This window comes from Oncorhynchus masou, chromosome 15, assembly GCF_036934945.1.
Source record: "Oncorhynchus masou masou isolate Uvic2021 chromosome 15, UVic_Omas_1.1, whole genome shotgun sequence".
Taxonomy (NCBI): Eukaryota; Metazoa; Chordata; class Actinopteri; order Salmoniformes; family Salmonidae; genus Oncorhynchus; species Oncorhynchus masou.
Genome location: NC_088226.1, coordinates 63396874 through 63415843, shown reverse-complemented (window position 1 = coordinate 63415843; position 18970 = coordinate 63396874).

Genomic DNA, 18970 nt, shown 5'->3' with positions numbered 1-18970 from the left:
CGTCATCAAGCTCAAGACCCTGGGTCTCGACCCCGCCCTGTGCAACTGGGCACTGGACTTCCTGACGGGCCGCCCCCCAGGTGGTGAGGGTAGGTAACAACATCTCCTCCCCGCTGATCCTCAACGCTGGGGCCCCACAAGGGTGCGTTCTGAGCCCTCTCCTGTACTCCCTGTTCACCCACGACTGCGTGGCCACGCACGCCTCCAACTCAATCATCAAGTTTGCGGACGACACAACAGTGGTAGGCTTGATTACCAACAACAACGAGACGGCCTACAGGGAGGAGGTGAGGGCCCTCGGAGTGTGGTGTCAGGAAAATAACCTCACACTCAACGTCAACAAAACTAAGGAGATGATTGTGGACTTCAGGAAACAGCAGAGGGAACAACCCCCTATCCACATCGATGGAACAGTAGTGGAGAGAGTAGCAAGTTTTAAGTTCCTCGGCATACACGTCACAGACAAACTGAATTGGTCCACTCACACAGACAGCATCGTGAAGAAGGCGCAGCAGCGCCTCTTCAACCTCAGGAGGCTGAAGAAATTCGGCTTGTCACCAAAAGCACTCACAAACTTCTACAGATGCACAATCGAGAGCATCCTGGCGGGCTCTATCAACGCCTGGTACGGCAACTGCTCCGCCCTCAACCGTAAGGCTCTCCAGAGGGTAGTGAGGTCTGCACAACGCATCACCGGGGGCAAACTACCTGCCCTCCAGGACACCTACACCACCCGATGTTACACGAAGGCCATAAAGATCATCAAGGACATCAACCACCCGAGCCACTGCCTGTTCACCCCGCTATCATCCAGAAGGCGAGGTCAGTACAGGTGCATCAAAGCTGGGACCGAGAGACTGAAAAACAGCTTCTATCTCAAGGCCATCAGACTGTTAAACAGCCACCACTAACATTGAGTGGCTGCTGCCAACACACTGACACTGACTCAACTCCAGCCACTTTAATAATGGCAATTGATGGGAAATGATGTAAATATATCACTAGCCACTTTAAACAATGCTACCTTATATAATGTTACTTACCCTACATTATGAATCTCATATGCATACGTATATACTGTACTCTATATCATCGACTGCATCCTTATGTAATATATGTATCACTAGCCACTTTAACTATGCCGCTCCGTGGCTCGACGACTCATTGCGAGCTCACAGAACAGTGCTCCGGGCAGCCGAGCGGAAATGGAGGAAAACTCGCCTCCCTGCGGACCTGGCATCCTTTCACTCCCTCCTCTCTACATTTTCCTCCTCTGTCTCTGCTGCTAAAGCCACTTTCTACCACTCTAAATTCCAAGCATCTGCCTCTAACCCTAGGAAGCTCTCTGCCACCTTCTCCTCCCTCCTGAATCCTCCTTCCCCCCCCCCCCTCCTCCCTCTCTGTAGATGACTTCAAACATTTTGAAAAGAAGGTCGACGACATCCGATCCTCGTTTGCTAAGTCAAACGACACCGCTGGTTCTGCTCACACTGCCCTACCCTGTGCTCTGACCTCTTTCTCCCCTCTCTCTCCAGATGAAATCTCGCTTCTTGTGACGGTTGGCCGCCCAACAACCTGCCCGCTTGACCCTATCCCCTCCTCTCTTCTCCAGACCATTTCCGGAGACCTTCTCCCTTACCTCACCTCGCTCATCAACTCATCCCTGACCGCTGGCTACGTCCCTTCCGTCTTCAATAGAGCGAGAGTTGCACCCCTTCTGAAAAAACCTACACTCGATCCCTCCGATGTCAACAACTACAGACCAGTATCCCTTCTTTCTTTTCTCTCCAAAACTCTTGAACGTGCCGTCCTTGGCCAGCTCTCCCGCTATCTCTCTCAGAATGACCTTCTTGATCCAAATCAGTCAGGTTTCAAGACTAGTCATTCAACTGAGACTGCTCTTCTCTGTATCACGGAGGTGCTCCGCACTGCTAAAGCTAACTCTCTCTCCTCTGCTCTCATCCTTCTAGACCTATCGGCTGCCTTCGATACTGTGAACCATCAGATCCTCCTCTCCACCCTCTCCGAGTTGGGCATCTCCGGCGCGGCCCACGCTTGGATTGCGTCCTACCTGACAGGTCGCTCCTACCAGGTGGCGTGGCGAGAATCTGTCTCCTCGCCACGCGCTCTCACCACTGGTTTCCCCAGGGCTCTGTTCTAGGCCCTCTCCTATTCTCGCTATACACCAAGTCACTTGGCTCTGTCATAACCTCACATGGTCTCTCCTATCATTGCTATGCAGACGACACACAATTCATCTTCTCCTTTCCCCCTTCTGATGACCAGGTGGCGAATCGCATCTCTGCATGTCTGGCAGACATATCAGTGTGGATGACGGATCACCACCTCAAGCTGAACCTCGGCAAGACGGAGCTGCTCTTCCTCCCGGGGAAGGACTGCCCGTTCCATGATCTCGCCATTACGGTTGACAACTCCATTGTGTCCTCCTCCCAGAGCGCTAAGAACCTTGGCGTGATCCTGGACAACACCCTGTCGTTCTCAACTAACATCATGGCGGTGGCCCGTTCCTGTAGGTTCATGCTCTACAACATCCGCAGAGTACGACCCTGCCTCACACAGGAAGCGGCGCAGGTCCTAATCCAGGCACTTGTCATCTCCCGTCTGGATTACTGCAACTCGCTGTTGGCTGGGCTCCCTGCCTGTGCCATTAAACCCCTACAACTCATCCAGAACGCCGCAGCCCGTCTGGTGTTCAACCTTCCCAAGTTCTCTCACGTCACCCCGCTCCTCCGCTCTCTCCACTGGCTTCCAGTTGAAGCTCGCATCCGCTACAAGACCATGGTGCTTGCCTACGGAGCTGTGAGGGGAACGGCACCGCAGTACCTCCAGGCTCTGATCAAGCCCTACACCCAAACAAGGGCACTGCGTTCATCCACCTCTGGCCTGCTCGCCTCCCTACCACTGAGGAAGTACAGTTCCCGCTCAGCCCAGTCAAAACTGTTCGCTGCTCTGGCCCCCCAATGGTGGAACAAGCTACCTCACGACGCCAGGACAGCGGAGTCAATCACCACCTTCCAGAGACACCTGAAACCCCACCTCTTCAAGGAATACCTAGGATAGGATAAGTAATCCTTCTCACCCCCCCTTAAATGATTTAGATGCACTATTGTAAAGTGGCTGTTCCACTGGATGTCAGAAGGTGAATTCACCAATTTGTAAGTCGCTCTGGATAAGAGCGTCTGCTAAATGACTTAAATGTAAATGTAAATGTTGTTTACATACTCATCTCATATGTATATACTGTACTCGATACCATCTACTGTATCTTGCCTATGCTGCTCTGTACCATCACTTATTCATATATCCTTATGTACATATTCTTTATCCCCTTACACTGTGTATAAGACAGTAGTTTAGGAATTGTTAGTTAGATTACTTGTTGGTTATTACTGCATTGTCGGAACTAGAAGCACAAGCATTTCGCTACACTCGCATTAACATCTGCTAACCATGTGTATGTGACAAATAAAATATGATTTGATTTCCTGAAGGTATATTTATTTTTCTGTTGAAACAATCATGTTTATTTACTTCAGTGTTTTGGGTCGCTGTCCAGTTGCATCACCCAACTTCTGTGGAGATTCAATTGGAGGACAGATAGCCATACATTCTCCGGCAAAATGTCTTGATAAACTTGGGAATAGATTTTTGGGTTGATGATAGTAAGCTGTCCAGGGCCGGAGGCCGGAAAAAGCAGCCCCAAACCATGATGCTCCCTTCACCATACTTTACAGGTGGGATGAGGTTTTGATGTTGGTGTGCTATGCCTTTTTGTTTCCACACATAGTGCTGTATGTTCCTTCCAAGCAACTCAACTGTAGTTTCATCTGTCCACAAAATATTTTGCCAGTAGCACTGTGGAATATCCAAGTGCTCTATTGCAAACTTCAGACATCCAGCAATGTTTTTTTTGGACTGCAGTGGCTTCGTCCGTGGTGTCCTCCAGTGAACACCATTTTGGTTTAGTGTTGTATGTATCGTAGACTCATCAACAGAGTTGTTAGCATGTTACAGCAATTTCTGTAAGTATTTAGCTGAAATGCTAGGATTATTCTTAACCTCATTGAGCATTCTGCGCTGTGCTCTTGCAGTCATCTTTGCAGGACGGCCACTCCTAGGGAGAGTAGCAACAGTGCTGAACTTTCTCCATTTATTGACAATTTGTCTTAAAAATTGTCAATAAGACAAATTGTCAATAAATGGACAAAGTTCAGCACTGTTGCAACTCTCCTTTTAGAGATACTTTTGTAACACTTTCCAGCTTTATGCAAGTCAACAATTCTTCATCTTAGATCTTCTGAGATCTCTTTATGTTCAAGCCATGGTTCACATCAGGCAATGCTTCTTGTGAATAGCAAATTCCAACTGTGAGTGTTTTATATAGGGCAGGACAGCTCTAAACAACATCTCCAATCTCATCTCATTGATTGGACTCCAGGTTAGTGTCACGATCGTCGTCTTGGAAATGACCGGACCAAGGTCCAGCATGGAGAGCGTACATTTTCTTTTTATTTATAAATGTCGCCAAAAAAACAAAATAAGGAAAACGACCCTGAAGCTTACTTCGGCTATACAGGCCACTAACAAAGACAATTACCCACAACTAAGGTGGAAAAACAGGCTGCCTAAGTATGATTCCCAATCAGAGACAACGATAGACAGCTGTCCCTGATTGAGAACCATACCCGGCCAAAACATAGAAATAAAGAAACTAGAATGCTCTCCCTAGTCACACCCTGGCCTAACCAAAATAGAGAATAAAAGCCTCTATGGTCAGGGCGTGACAGTACCCCACCCAAAGGTGCGGACTTCGGCCGCAAAACCTGACTCTATAGGGGAGGGTCCGAGTGGGCATCTACTTCGGTGGCGGCTCCGGTGCGGGACGCAGACCCCGCTCCACTTCTGGCTCCCCCCACTTTGGTGGCGCCTCTGGACTGGGGACCCTCGCTGCAGGCCCCGGACGGTGGATCCTCGTCGCTGGGTGCTCCGTACTGGGGACCCTCGACGCTGGTGGCCCCGGACTGGGGACCCTCGTCGCTGGAGGCTTCGTGCCATGAATCATCACTGGAGGCTTCGTGCCATGAATCATCACTGGAGGCTTCGTGCCATGAATCATCACTGGAGGCTTCGTGCCATGAATCATCACTGGAGGCTTCGTGCCATGAATCATCACTGGAGGGAGGAGACGTATGACAGTTAGCTGACTCCTGACAACACATGTAGCTTTTGGAAAAGTCATTAGCCCAGGGGTTCACATACTTTTTCCAACCTATACCGTGAATGTTTAAATTATGTATTTAATATAGACAAGAAAAATGCAATAGTTTGTGTGTTATTAGTTGAAGCACACTGTGTTTGTCTATTATGACTTATATGAAGTTCAGCTCACATTTTATGACCAATTTATGCAGAAATACAGGTAATTCCAAAGGGTTTTTTTCTTACCACTTTATGCTTCAAGTAACCATTTTAAAACACTAAGGTTTTTGGAATTTATCAAAATGCCAATTCCCCTAACTTCAAAGTTTAGTCAAATTAGAATGATGATCATTCAATTATACTGTGAAACATGCTCTAATTGAGAGCGCAGCACATTAGACCACATTAGTTGACTATAAATAGTGTGCTATTAGCACTAATGTATTAGACATATGACAATGAGCACTGCTGCTTAATCACACTGACATAATCATCCCATTAAATAAGATACACTTTGCTTTGCACCACACAATTTTACTATCTTTATCCACTTAGTGCCTTGCAAAAGTATTCAGGCCCCTTGGATTACTTCACATTTAATTGCGTTACAAAGTGCGATTCAAGTTAATTTGTCTTTTTTGTCAACAATCTATAAACAATACTCAGTACTGTCAAAGTGAAATAATGTTTTCTTTTATATATTTATTTAGATGAATACCAAATTCAAAACAAAAATTGAGTCATTGCAAAAGTATTCAGCCCCTTTGTTTGGCCAAGCCTAAATTAGTTCCGGAGTCAAGTTTGGCTTAACAAATCACATAATAAATAACATGGACTTACTCTCAACGAGTATGTATATGCTGTGGATTAAAGCCCCTAGACACAAGAAGGATACAGTCGTCCTTCTGAACTGAGCTGCAGGACAGGAATGAAACTGCTCAGGGATGCTACCATGAGGCCATTGGTGATTTTAAAATGGCAACAGAGTTCAATGGCTGTGATGGGAGAAAACTGATCAACAACATTGACTCCATAATAATGACCTAAATGACAGAGTGAAAAGAATAATACAAGTATACAGAATCAAAATGTACCTGAACATGCATCTTGTATGCAACAAGGCACTAAAAATAATACTGCCAAAAAATACTGAGTAACTGCCTCCTTATTTTCAAGCATGGTGGTGTCTGCATCATGGTATGGTTATGCTTTACGTCAAGTACTGGGGAGTTTCCAGGATAAAAATAAATGGAATGGAGCTAATCACAGGCAAAATCCTAGAGGACAACCTGATTTAGTTTGCTTTACACCAGAGACTGGGAGAGGAATTCATCTTTCAGCAGGACTATAATTTACCACACAAGGACAAATCTACACTGGGAGCTGCTTACCAAGAAGACAGTGTATGTTCCTGAGTGTCCAAGTCAGAGTTTTGACTTAAATCTGCTTGGAAATCTATGGCAAGGCTTGCAATTGATTTCTCACCATGATCCCCAACATGTTCACAAAGCTTAAAGAATTTTGAAAATAATAATGGGCAAATATTCCACAATCCAGGTGTGCAAAGCTCTTTATAGACTTACCCAAGCAGACTCTGTAATCGATGCCAAAGGTGTTTCTAGCATGTACAGTATTGACTCAGGGAGCTGAATACTTATGCAACAACTATATTTGAGTTATTTAGTTTTAATTCATCTTTAAAAGATGTTAGACATTTTCTTCTTCACTTAGACAGAGTATTTTGTGTAGCTTGTTGACAAAAATTATAATTAAATCAGTTTATTCCCACTTTGTAACACAATAAACTGTAAAGAAATACAAGAGGTCTGAATACTTTTGCAAGGCAGTGTATACTGAGGTAAGGTACATAGAAACATAACTTTTAATAAGTTCTATATTTTGTCTGATCTGCTCTGAGAATATTTTAGTGTGAATACTGGAATGGAAAATGTTTCTGGCTGTCCAAGGATCAGGGTTGGGAAAGAACAGAATCATAGGTCTTTGATTAATCATGCATTTATTTTTAAAGTCCTTACATGGACAATGTAAAGATACTATGTTCAAACTTGTAGTGAACAAGGTGCTTTTAAAACAGTGGATTTGGCCAAACTTGTTTGTCACTACTCTCCTAAATGAATTATTACCAGAGTCTTATTTTAACCGAGAGTTCCGGTTGGAGCGAGCGGTCGCATCTACACTTCGGTCCGCAGGTAGTATAACTTTTCATTACATTTCATTACATTTCGTTATAGTACAACGGTTTGATTTGTCTTATCTTAGCAATTTCTTCTTAGCTAGCTACATAGCCGTCTTTGTATCAACGACAATTGCATATTATCGTATTTCGTCGTCCTAACGTATCTGCCCAGCAGCTAGCTAAGCAGCTAGCTAACATCCACTGTCCACTAGCACTGTAGAAACTATTACACTCAACTGAACGACTCGATTAGCGTAGTGTCAGCTAGCTACATAGTTGTCTTCGCTGTCTTTGTATCCAAGATAATTGTGCAGTTTAGAGTGTGTAGACTTAGAGTGATTATCTTAATTTACCGAGGTTAGCTAGCCAGCTATTTGTCGTCCTTAACGTAGGAAATGCTGCTAGCTAGCTAGCCAACAGCTAGCCAACCTCTACCGAATTGAACTCCAACTACCCGGTCAACATTTCGCGTCGCTCCACAGGTAGTATCACATCTTTCATTTCACTTCATTACAGTACAACGGTTTGATTTGTTTGATCGTAGCTAGCCAGCTACATAGCCGTCTTTGTATCTAAGACAATTGTGTAGTCTAGAGCGATTTTCTAGGTTAGCTGGCCAGCTATTGTCGGTCTTTCAACGTAGCTAGCCAGCTAGCCCCCGAATAGCAGCACTGTAGTAACTATTACAGTACAACGGTTTGTTTTGTTTGATCGTAGCTAGCTAGCTACATAGCCGTCTTTGTATCTAAGACAATTGTGTAGCCTAGAGCGATTTTCTAGGTTAGCTGGCCAGCTATTGTCGTTCTCTTAACGTAGCTAGCCAGCTAGCCCCCGAATAGCAGCACTGTAGTAACTATTACAGTACAACGGTTTGTTTTGTTTGATCGTAGCTAGATAGCTACATAGCCGTCTTTGTATCTAAGTCAATTGTTTAGCCTAGAGCGATTTTCTAGGTTAGCTACATCGCAGCCACTACCAGCTAGCCTACTCCAGCAGTACTGTACCATTTCAATCATTTTAGTCTATAAGATTCTTGCTACGTAAGCTTAACTTTCTGAACATTCGAGACGTGTAGTCCACTTGTCATTGTAATCTCCTTTGCATTAGCGTAGCCTCTTCTGTACCCTGTCAACTATGTGTCTATCTATCCCTGTTCTCTCCTCTCTGCACAGACCATACAAACGCTCCACACCGCGTGGCCGCGGCCACCCTAATCTGGTGGTCCCAGCGCGCACGACCCACGTGGAGTTCCTGGTCTCCGGTAGCCTCTGGAACTGCCGATCTGCGGCCAACAAGGCAGAGTTCATCTCAGCCTATGCCTCCCTCCAGTCCCTCGACTTCCTGGCACTGACGGAAACATGGATCACCACAGATAACACTGCTACTCCTACTGCTCTCTCTTCGTCCGCCCACGTGTTCTCGCACACCCCGAGAGCTTCTGGTCAGCGGGGTGGTGGCACCGGGATCCTCATCTCTCCCAAGTGGTCATTCTCTCTCTCTCCCCTTACCCATCTATCTATCGCCTCCTTTGAATTCCATGCTGTCACAGTTACCAGCCCTTTCAAGCTTAACATCCTTATCATTTATCGCCCTCCAGGTTCCCTCGGAGAGTTCATCAATGAGCTTGATGCCTTGATAAGCTCCTTTCCTGAGGACGGCTCACCTCTCACAGTCCTGGGCGACTTTAACCTCCCCACGTCTACCTTTGACTCATTCCTCTCTGCCTCCTTCTTTCCACTCCTCTCCTCTTTTGACCTCACCCTCTCACCTTCCCCCCTACTCACAAGGCAGGCAATACGCTCGACCTCATCTTTACTAGATGCTGTTCTTCCACTAACCTCATTGCAACTCCCCTCCAAGTCTCCGACCACTACCTTGTATCCTTTTCCCTCTCGCTCTCATCCAACACTTCCCACACTGCCCCTACTCGGATGGTATCGCGCCGTCCCAACCTTCGCTCTCTCTCCCCCGCTACTCTCTCCTCTTCCATCCTATCATCTCTTCCCTCTGCTCATACCTTCTCCAACCTTTCTCCTGAGTCTGCCTCCTCAACCCTCCTCTCTTCCCTTTCTGCATCCTTTGACTCTCTATGTCCCCTATCCTCCAGGCCGGCTCGGTCCTCCCCTCCCGCTCCGTGGCTCGATGACTCATTGCGAGCTCACAGAACAGAGCTCCGGGCAGCCGAGCGGAAATGGAGGAAAACTCGCCTCCCTGCGGACCTGGCATCCTTTCACTCCCTCCTCTCTACATTTTCCTCCTCTGTCTCTGCTGCTAAAGCCACTTTCTACCACTCTAAATTCCAAGCATCTGCCTCTAACCCTAGGAAGCTCTTTGCCACCTTCTCCTCCCTCCTGAATCCTCCTCCCCCCCCTCCTCCCTCTCTGCAGATGACTTCGTCAACCATTTTGAAAAGAAGGTCGACGACATCCGATCCTCGTTTGCTAAGTCAAACGACACCGCTGGTTCTGCTCACACTGCCCTACCCTGTGCTCTGACCTCTTTCTCCCCTCTCTCTCCAGATGAAATCTCGCTTCTTGTGACGGCCGGCCGCCCAACAACCTGCCCGCTTGACCCTATCCCCTCCTCTCTTCTCCAGACCATCTCCGGGGACCTTCTCCCTTACCTCACCTCGCTCATCAACTCATCCCTGACCGCTGGCTACGTCCCTTCCGTCTTCAAGAGAGCGAGAGTTGCACCCCTTCTGAAAAAACCTACACTCGATCCCTCCGATGTCAACAACTACAGACCAGTATCCCTTCTTTCTTTTCTCTCCAAAACTCTTGAACGTGCCGTCCTTGGCCAGCTCTCCCACTATCTCTCTCAGAATGACCTTCTTGATCCAAATCAGTCAGGTTTCAAGACTAGTCATTCAACTGAGACTGCTCTTCTCTGTATCACGGAGGCGCTCCGCACTGCTAAAGCTAACTCTCTCTCCTCTGCTCTCATCCTTCTAGACCAATCGGCTGCCTTCGATACTGTGAACCATCAGATCCTCCTCTCCACCCTCTCCGAGTTGGGCATCTCCGGCGCGGCCCACGCTTGGATTGCGTCCTACCTGACAGGTCGCTCCTACCAGGTGGCGTGGCGAGAATCTGTCTCCTCGCCACGCGCTCTCACCACTGGTGTCCCCCAGGGCTCTGTTCTAGGCCCTCTCCTATTCTCGCTATACACCAAGTCACTTGGCTCTGTCATAACCTCACACGGTCTCTCCTATCATTGCTATGCAGACGACACACAATTCATCTTCTCCTTTCCCCCTTCTGATGACCAGGTGGCGAATCGCATCTCTGCATGTCTGGCAGACATATCAGTGTGGATGACGGATCACCACCTCAAGCTGAACCTCGGCAAGACGGAGCTGCTCTTCCTCCCGGGGAAGGACTGCCCGTTCCATGACCTCGCCATCACGGTTGACAACTCCGTTGTGTCGTCCTCCCAGAGCGCTAAGAACCTTGGCGTGATCCTGGACAACACCCTGTCGTTCTCAACCAACATCATGGCGGTGGCCCGTTCCTGTAGGTTCATGCTCTACAACATCCGCAGAGTACGACCCTGCCTCACACAGGAAGCGGCGCAGGTCCTAATCCAGGCACTTGTCATCTCCCGTCTGGATTACTGCAACTCGCTGTTGGCTGGGCTCCCTGCCTGTGCCATTAAACCCCTACAACTCATCCAGAACGCCGCAGCCCGTCTGGTGTTCAACCTTCCCAAGTTCTCTCATGTCACCCCGCTCCTCCGCTCTCTCCACTGGCTTCCAGTTGAAGCTCGCATCCGCTACAAGACCATGGTGCTTGCCTACGGAGCTGTGAGGGGAACGGCACCGCAGTACCTCCAGGCTCTGATCAGGCCCTACACCCAAGCAAGGGCACTGCGTTCATCCACCTCTGGCCTGCTCGCCTCCCTACCATTGAGGAAGTACAGTTCCCGCTCAGCCCAGTCAAAACTGTTCGCTGCTCTGGCCCCCCAATGGTGGAACAAACTCCCTCACGACGCCAGGACAGCGGAGTCAATCACCACCTTCCGGAGACACCTGAAACCCCACCTCTTCAAGGAATACCTAGGATAGGATAAGTAATCCTTCTCACCCCCCCCTTAATGATTTAGATGCACTATTGTAAAGTGGCTGTTCCACTGGATGTCAGAAGGTGAATTCACCAATTTGTAAGTCGCTCTGGATAAGAGCGTCTGCTAAATGACTTAAATGTAAATGTAATGTAAGTGCTAGAACTTTAAAATGGGAACAGGAGATTCCAAAGGCTGCCAGTACACCAGGTTTGTTTTTCATTCACAGCGGGAGGGTTAACATATTTCCACCAAAATTATTTTTTGGAACCCATATTCTAGCACACAGTATTATTAGGTGTGTTTGTGAACTCTCTTGGTCTGTTATGAGAGCAATTTTCTAAATATACTGACTTCATTTTGCAGTTGTGTGGAACCAATTCTCTCTCTGATGTGCATTTTGTCTAGCACTTTGGCCCCAAGGCTATGGTAGTTAGATGTTCCTTTGTGTGCATTTTTCCTGGATAGTAAATAGCCTTCCATTGAGCATATTTTTTGTTAAGTGCTAAACAGTGGTAAAGTATCCCTGACTCTTTTAAATTAAGTTTACGCCATATTTAATGTGGTTATCATCTATGTATTTGTTTTATGTATATAATGACTCCCTCTGGCGTAAAAACTTGTTTTTTTATTAGTTATATCCATGCTTTTAGTTAAGTTGACAAATTCTTACCGTGGCATGTAGGCACCTGGGGCTCTTATGCATAAAACAAATACATAGGTTGGAATGTTCAACAAAGAAAGGAAGAATGATGATACATGTTTGATTTAGTCATAGTTGTGGTGTTATTTAACCATTCATTTTACAGATTAATTTCGGACCTTTATGGAGGTGATTATTGTTAAATAATATGCTTTTATACAAAGCTCTGGGCGACAGTCCAGGTTCCCTCTGAAACATCTTAGTTTCAGGATTTCTCATTAGCTGAACTTAGGCTATATTTTCTAGGGGCTTTTGAATACTGATAGAAGTACTTAGCTTGGCTTTAACAAAGGGTTTATTCACCTCTAGGTGTGTATACTTTGAAAAAGGAGACATCAAAAGGTACACCACCACACTCCTAAGGACAGAGGCTAGACTGCCAAGAAAGTAAACGGTCACTTCTGGAGGGAAGAAAGACTGTGTTCAGGGCCTCTGAACTATGGAGGCTAGATAACTAGAGTTGTATAAGGCAGATGCTAGTTGATTTCTAAAGACTGGTGAGCTCTCGTGGGATGCCACAGAGCTGCATCAATCCCTTCGTCCTTTCCATTTCTTCAGGGCTAAATTTCCCAGGGTCAGTTCTGAGCCTTTAATTTTTTATCACAAGGATCCTGTGCACCTGTGTCCAGTTTGGACCAATAATATTCCTGCCTCTGTTGATGGACAGCCTTGCTGAGCCATACTTCCTGGCACCCGTAGCCATGCGTTATGGCCCATTCAGATCTCAGGTAAAATATTGAAGAGACAGACTGGCTGGAGGAGGAGAAATGTTGACGTTTCCATTAGAAATCAATTTAAAATGACATTTTTCCATGTCCTGGGATTACATGTCCTCTACCAGTAGTGCAATAAAACATATCCTCTTTAGAAAAGTTGCTCAACAAGCACCTTTCTTTGTGATCTTTGTGATCCAAATAAAATAGAGGCTTTTGTTGTTGTTGAGGCTACATTATTGTTCATGGTGTGATGCCATGCAGCTATGGACTGCATGCACACTCAGCCAAAATCCAAGTGTCAAAGTATTTAGTTTAAATTGCCTCTCGTATTATGTGAGTCCTCTTCACTTTGCTCACGACTAAGTAAGTGTATATTAGTGAGGGTAGATATGCTACATCTTGCACGAAGGCACACGTAAGTGAGTCAGATGCCAACATTTGAATGGAACCCTAATTCATTGAGAGCACAAGTCACTTTGAGAAAATGCAACTTGTCATAGAGGTATATTATGCACCATCACAAAATAAAAAAGCCAAGTTCCCAAAGGCAAGAGATGAATAAAATGGTGTGTATGTTTGCTTGTATCCTTTTTTAGCCAAGGTAGAGCGGTGGGTCATTGACCCTCATTGCGATGACTAACCTTCTGTCTGGGGTAACACTCAACAGTCCTAGTGTTACTAAGATCTCATTAAAAGAGTTCAACCAAGCCATAGCCTGTTTATACATGTTATTGGATTCAGACTGAGCCAGGGTTCCTTAAAAAAGTTATTATGCATCTTGGCTCATGAGTGATTGGGATTAATATTCATCATATACTCAGGGAGTTAGTTCTCTAAATCCGCCTCGTTTTAAAATTCGCTATCTAAACCGAGCTGAAGCTATGGTAGAGACCAATATTAGAGATGATGTCATGACCCTCATCTCTGTTCACTCTAACTTGAGAAGATTGTGGTTGGGTTGGTTATGATAATTAAGAGAGGGTGTTTTGACTATGTGGCCAGATGGTGAGGATGGAAGGAGACCCATGGTTAGATTCTATATGACCTAAGGGAAGGGCAATGGTCAGGTTTTCATGTGTCAGAGATTAAAAAATATTTTCATGAAAGCCATTTTGAAGAGGAATGTTTTGTATTGAGCAGGTATGCACTATTCTAATTGGACTAGGATGACAGAGTGTTTTACAACCTTGAGATTCCATGCTGCCTGAACACTAATCAACCCCTATATCGCATCACCAAGCTAGGCTTTCATCAGCACCCCCCAACAATCAGATCAGTCATCTGAAGTTTGCCTCAACATTCTTTACATTTGGGAATGTTTCCATCATTGTAGTATGAGGGGAAAGATGTATATCACTGGTGGAGTTACTGTTGTGGTAGAAGTAGGTCAACATAAAGGTGATAGCCTACTCTTACAAAGCTGCTAAACATGTTAGACCACTGAGTGTTTAGAAGCCCCATTATAGTTACATTTTTGTTGTGGAGACAATTTAACTCTTCTACATCTCACGTCTTCCAACTGTACCCAATGGAATTCAGTGTGGAGTTAAATGTGGGAAGGTGACATTAGGCACGTAAATCAGTTGTTTGATAACTATTTATTTGACATTTGCCTCATAGGCAGTAGTTTTAAATAAAATAGTGGTTCCCCAGTTAACTACACGCATCATGACCATCCACACAAATATGTTCATGAAATGTGTTAGTCAATAGAGCAGTGGTTCCCAACCTTTTTCAGTTACTGTACCTCCAACTGAATTTCTCTCTGTCCGGAGTACACCTGAAGTACCCACGCGTGCATCTTACCAGTAGGCCTATGGTCTCATGAACTTTCTCAAGTACCCCCGATGGATAGGCCAAGTTCCCCCAGGGATCCTAGTTCTCTGTGTTGGGAACCACTTCAATAGAGGACCCAGAGGCATGGGCATTGAGTTTAATTGACTAAGCGAACAGAGAGATGAAATGTTCATAGACCCCATATGTGAGTGTTTAGCTCCTTCAATAATTTTCAAATTAATAATGTGGTTACTTAAGGAAGTGCTGATTTACATGAAACACAAATTTCCCAGCTTCAAAATATCAGGCTCTTGAGACAGAACAATATCAGGACTTATTGTTTGTGCATATTTCTACCCACATTTTTTTTTTCAAAAGGCCCAGGGAATGAACCATTTATTAAATTCAACCCAAGAGGTCATTAACATGCAAAACATTTTATCAGGGATACTTAACACAAAACAATGAATGAATACATTGATAACAAGCAAGCACTCACGTTAAGGAGGCATGTGATGTTTATTCAGCATGGGTGATGTAACATGTATTACCTGGTTTGTTCAAAAATCTACAATGTTTCTTATAGGTACCTGAAGACTTCTCTCATTCTAAACCTGAATTTAGACATGATGCTAACATTCAACATCAATCTATGAGTTGTCACCATGGAATTACCATAGATTGTCAGTCTTCACATCCATAGGTCCATCTATAATTTTGATAGTGATTGCATTTCTCCAGCCCCGTACCAGATTTATAGCAAGTGATCGACAAAGCGAACATTAAATTAACTGAAAAATGAAGGAGAAATTGTGGCTTCAGCGTCTTTAGCTCTATATTTGTTCATATATACAGTAGTAGACATACAGTGAGCTTCAAAAGTATTGGGACAGTGACACATTTGTTGTTTTGCACTCCACCACGTTGGATTTTAAATTATACAATGACTATGAAGTTAAAGTTCCAAATGAATGTGGATGCTACTATGATTATTCACAATTCATTCAGGATTATCCATAATGACAAGTGAGAAAGTTAGACAAACAAATATCATACCCCCCCCCCAAAAAATGTAACCTCCCCTGTTATTGTAATGATGAAAGGTTAGCATGTCTTGGGGGTATGATATTCATGCGTCTAACTTTCTCACTCATTATTCACGATTCAGAATCTGTAATCATGGTAGTATCCAAATTAATGTAGAAGTGTATTCTATTCCTATTTACAATAAAAGTGACTCCAAAATGTCACAAAACAATATTTACCATTAACTTGTTTTGTACATAATGTTGCTGCTACAGTCTCTTATGACCGAAAAGAGCTTCTGGACATCAGAACTGGGATTACTCACCTCAAATTGGAACAGGAGTTATTCTTCAATGAGTCAGATGCGAGGGATATACTACGGACACCTTACCAGGCCCAGATCCCCGTGATTCACTGGAAAAGGACACGCAGGTGTTGCGGAAAGAGATCAGGATGCCTTGAGGATCAGGCGACGAAAGGCTAATCTGCCCTTTCCTTCCATTCTGCTAGCTAACGTTCAATCGCTGGAAAATCAATGGGACGAACTGAAAGCACGTATATCCTACCAACGGGACATTAAAAACGAATGTCTTATGTTTCACAGAGTCGTGACTGAATGATGATATTAAGACCATACGGCTAGCGGGTTATACACTATCGGCAGGACAGAACAGCAGTCTCTGGTAAGACACAGGGTGGGGGCCTATGCATATTTGTAAACAATAGCTGGTGCACGATATATTAGGAAGTCTCAAAGTTTTTCTCACCTGAGGTAGAGTATCACGGCAGGTAGCCTAGTGGTTATATCATTTGGCCAGTAACTGAATGAGCTGACAAGGTAAAAATCTGTCAATCTGTCCCTGAACAAGGCAGTTAACCCACTGTTCCTCTGTCATTGTAAATATAAACTTGATCTTAACTGACTTGCCCAGTTCAATAAAGGTTAAAAACATGTATTTTAAATCTCAGGATAAGCTGCAGACCATACTATCTACCTAGAGAGTTGATCTGTATTGTTCTTAGCTGTCTACATGCCACCAAAGACTGAGGCTGGCACTAAAACCTCACTCAATGAGCTGTATTCCACTATAAGCAAACAGGAAAATGCTCATCCAGAGGCGGAGCTCCTAGTGGCCGAGGACTTCAATGCAGGGAAACTTAAATCAGTTTCACCTAATTTCTATCAGCATGTTAAATGTGCAACCAGAGGTGAAGAAAAGTTCTAGACCACCTTTACTCCACACACAGAGACGCGTACAAAGCTCTCCCTCCATTTGGCAAATCTGACCATAATACTATCCTCCTGATTCCTGCTTTAAAGCTAAATTACACCACAGGAGTACACCACATCAGTCACTGGCTTTATCAAAATGTGCATAGATGACGTTGTCCCCACAGTGACTGTACGTACATATCCCAACCAGAAGCCATGGATTACAGGCAACATTCGCAATAAGCTGAAGGGTAGAGCTGCAACTTCCAAGGAGACGGACTCTAATCCGGAATCATACAAGATATCCCGCTACACCCTCAGACGAACCATAAAACAGGCAAAGCATCAATACAGGACTAAGATCGAATGGTGCTACACCGGCTCCAAAGCTCGGCGAACGTGGCAGGGCTTGCAAACTATTACAGACTACAAAGGGAAGCACAGCCAAGAGCTGCCAAGTGACATGAGCCGACCAGACGAGCTAAATTACTTCTACGGTTCGAGGCAAGTAACACTGAAACATGCATGACAGCATCAGCTCTTCCGGATGAACGTGTGATTACTCTCTCCGCAGCCGATGTAAGACCTTTAAACAGGTCAACATTCACAAAGTCACTGGGCCAGACGGATTACCAGGATGTGAACTCCGAGCATGCGCTGACCAGCTGGCAAGTGTCTTCACTGACATTTTCATCCTCTCCCCTTGAGTCTGTAATACTAACATGTTGTTTCAAGCAGACCACCATAGTCCCTGTGCCCAAGAACACTAAGGTAACCTGCCTAAATGATTACCGACCGTAGCACTCACATCTGTAGCCATGAAATGCATTGAAAGGCTGGTCATGGCTCACATCACCACCATTATCCCAGAAACCCTAGATCCATTTGCATACCAAACCAACAGATCCACAGATAATGCAATCTCTATTGCACTCCACACTGCCCTTTCCCACCTGGACAAAAGGAACACCTACAGTTGAAGTCGGAAGTTTACATACGTTTTAAACCACTCCCCAAATTTGTTGTTAACCTCTTGAAACTCCCCATCCCGGATCCGGGATTGTGACTAAAGCCTCAGGCTCATTAGCATAACGCAACGTTAACGATTTCTGAAAATCGCAAATAAAATTAAAATAATGCGTTTGCTCTCAAGCTTAGCCTTTTCTTAACAACACTGTCATCTCAGATTTTCAAAATATGCTTTTGAACCATAGAAATTGACTAATTTGTGTAAGAGTATGCAAAGCTAGCATAGCATTTTGTGTAGCATGTAGCACGCAACATTTTCACAAAAGCCAGATAACCAAATAAGTAAAATCATTTACCTTTGAAGAGCTTCTGATGTTTTCAATGAGGAGACTCCCAGCCACATACCAAATGCGCAGTGTTTCCTGAAAGCGTCTGTGTGTAGGAGAAATCGTTCCGTTTTCTACATTGCGTCTGGCTACCGAAACGAACCGAAAATGCAGTCACCTACAACGTGAAACTTTTTCCGGATTAACTACATAATATCGACCGAAACATGGCAAACGTTGTTTGGAATCAATCCTCAAGGTGTTTTTTCACATATCTCTTCATTGACATGCAGTTCGTGGAAGCTTGCTTCTCTCTCTGTGCCCCATGGAAAAATACTGGCAGGTGACTTTTGCGCACCAATTTTGGCGCAGGACACCGGGCGGACACGTGGTAAATGTGGTCTCTTATGGTCAATCTTCCAACGATCTGCCTACAAATACGTCACAATGCTGCAGACACCTTGGGGAAACGACAGAAAGGGCAGACTCATTCCTCTTGCGTTCACAGCCATATAAGGAGATCATGAAAGACAGAGCCTCAAAAATCCTTGTCATTTCCTGGATGCCAAGTCATCTTGGTTTTGCCTGAAGCTCACGTTAAAGGGCACGCACAGAGAAGATATTTGTATTTCTGGACACGTCAGAGTGTTTTCTTTCGAACAGTAGCAATTATATGCATAGTCGAGCATCTTTTTGTGACAAAATATCTTGTTTAAAACGGGAACGTTTTTCTTCCAAAAATGAAATAGCGCCACCATAAGT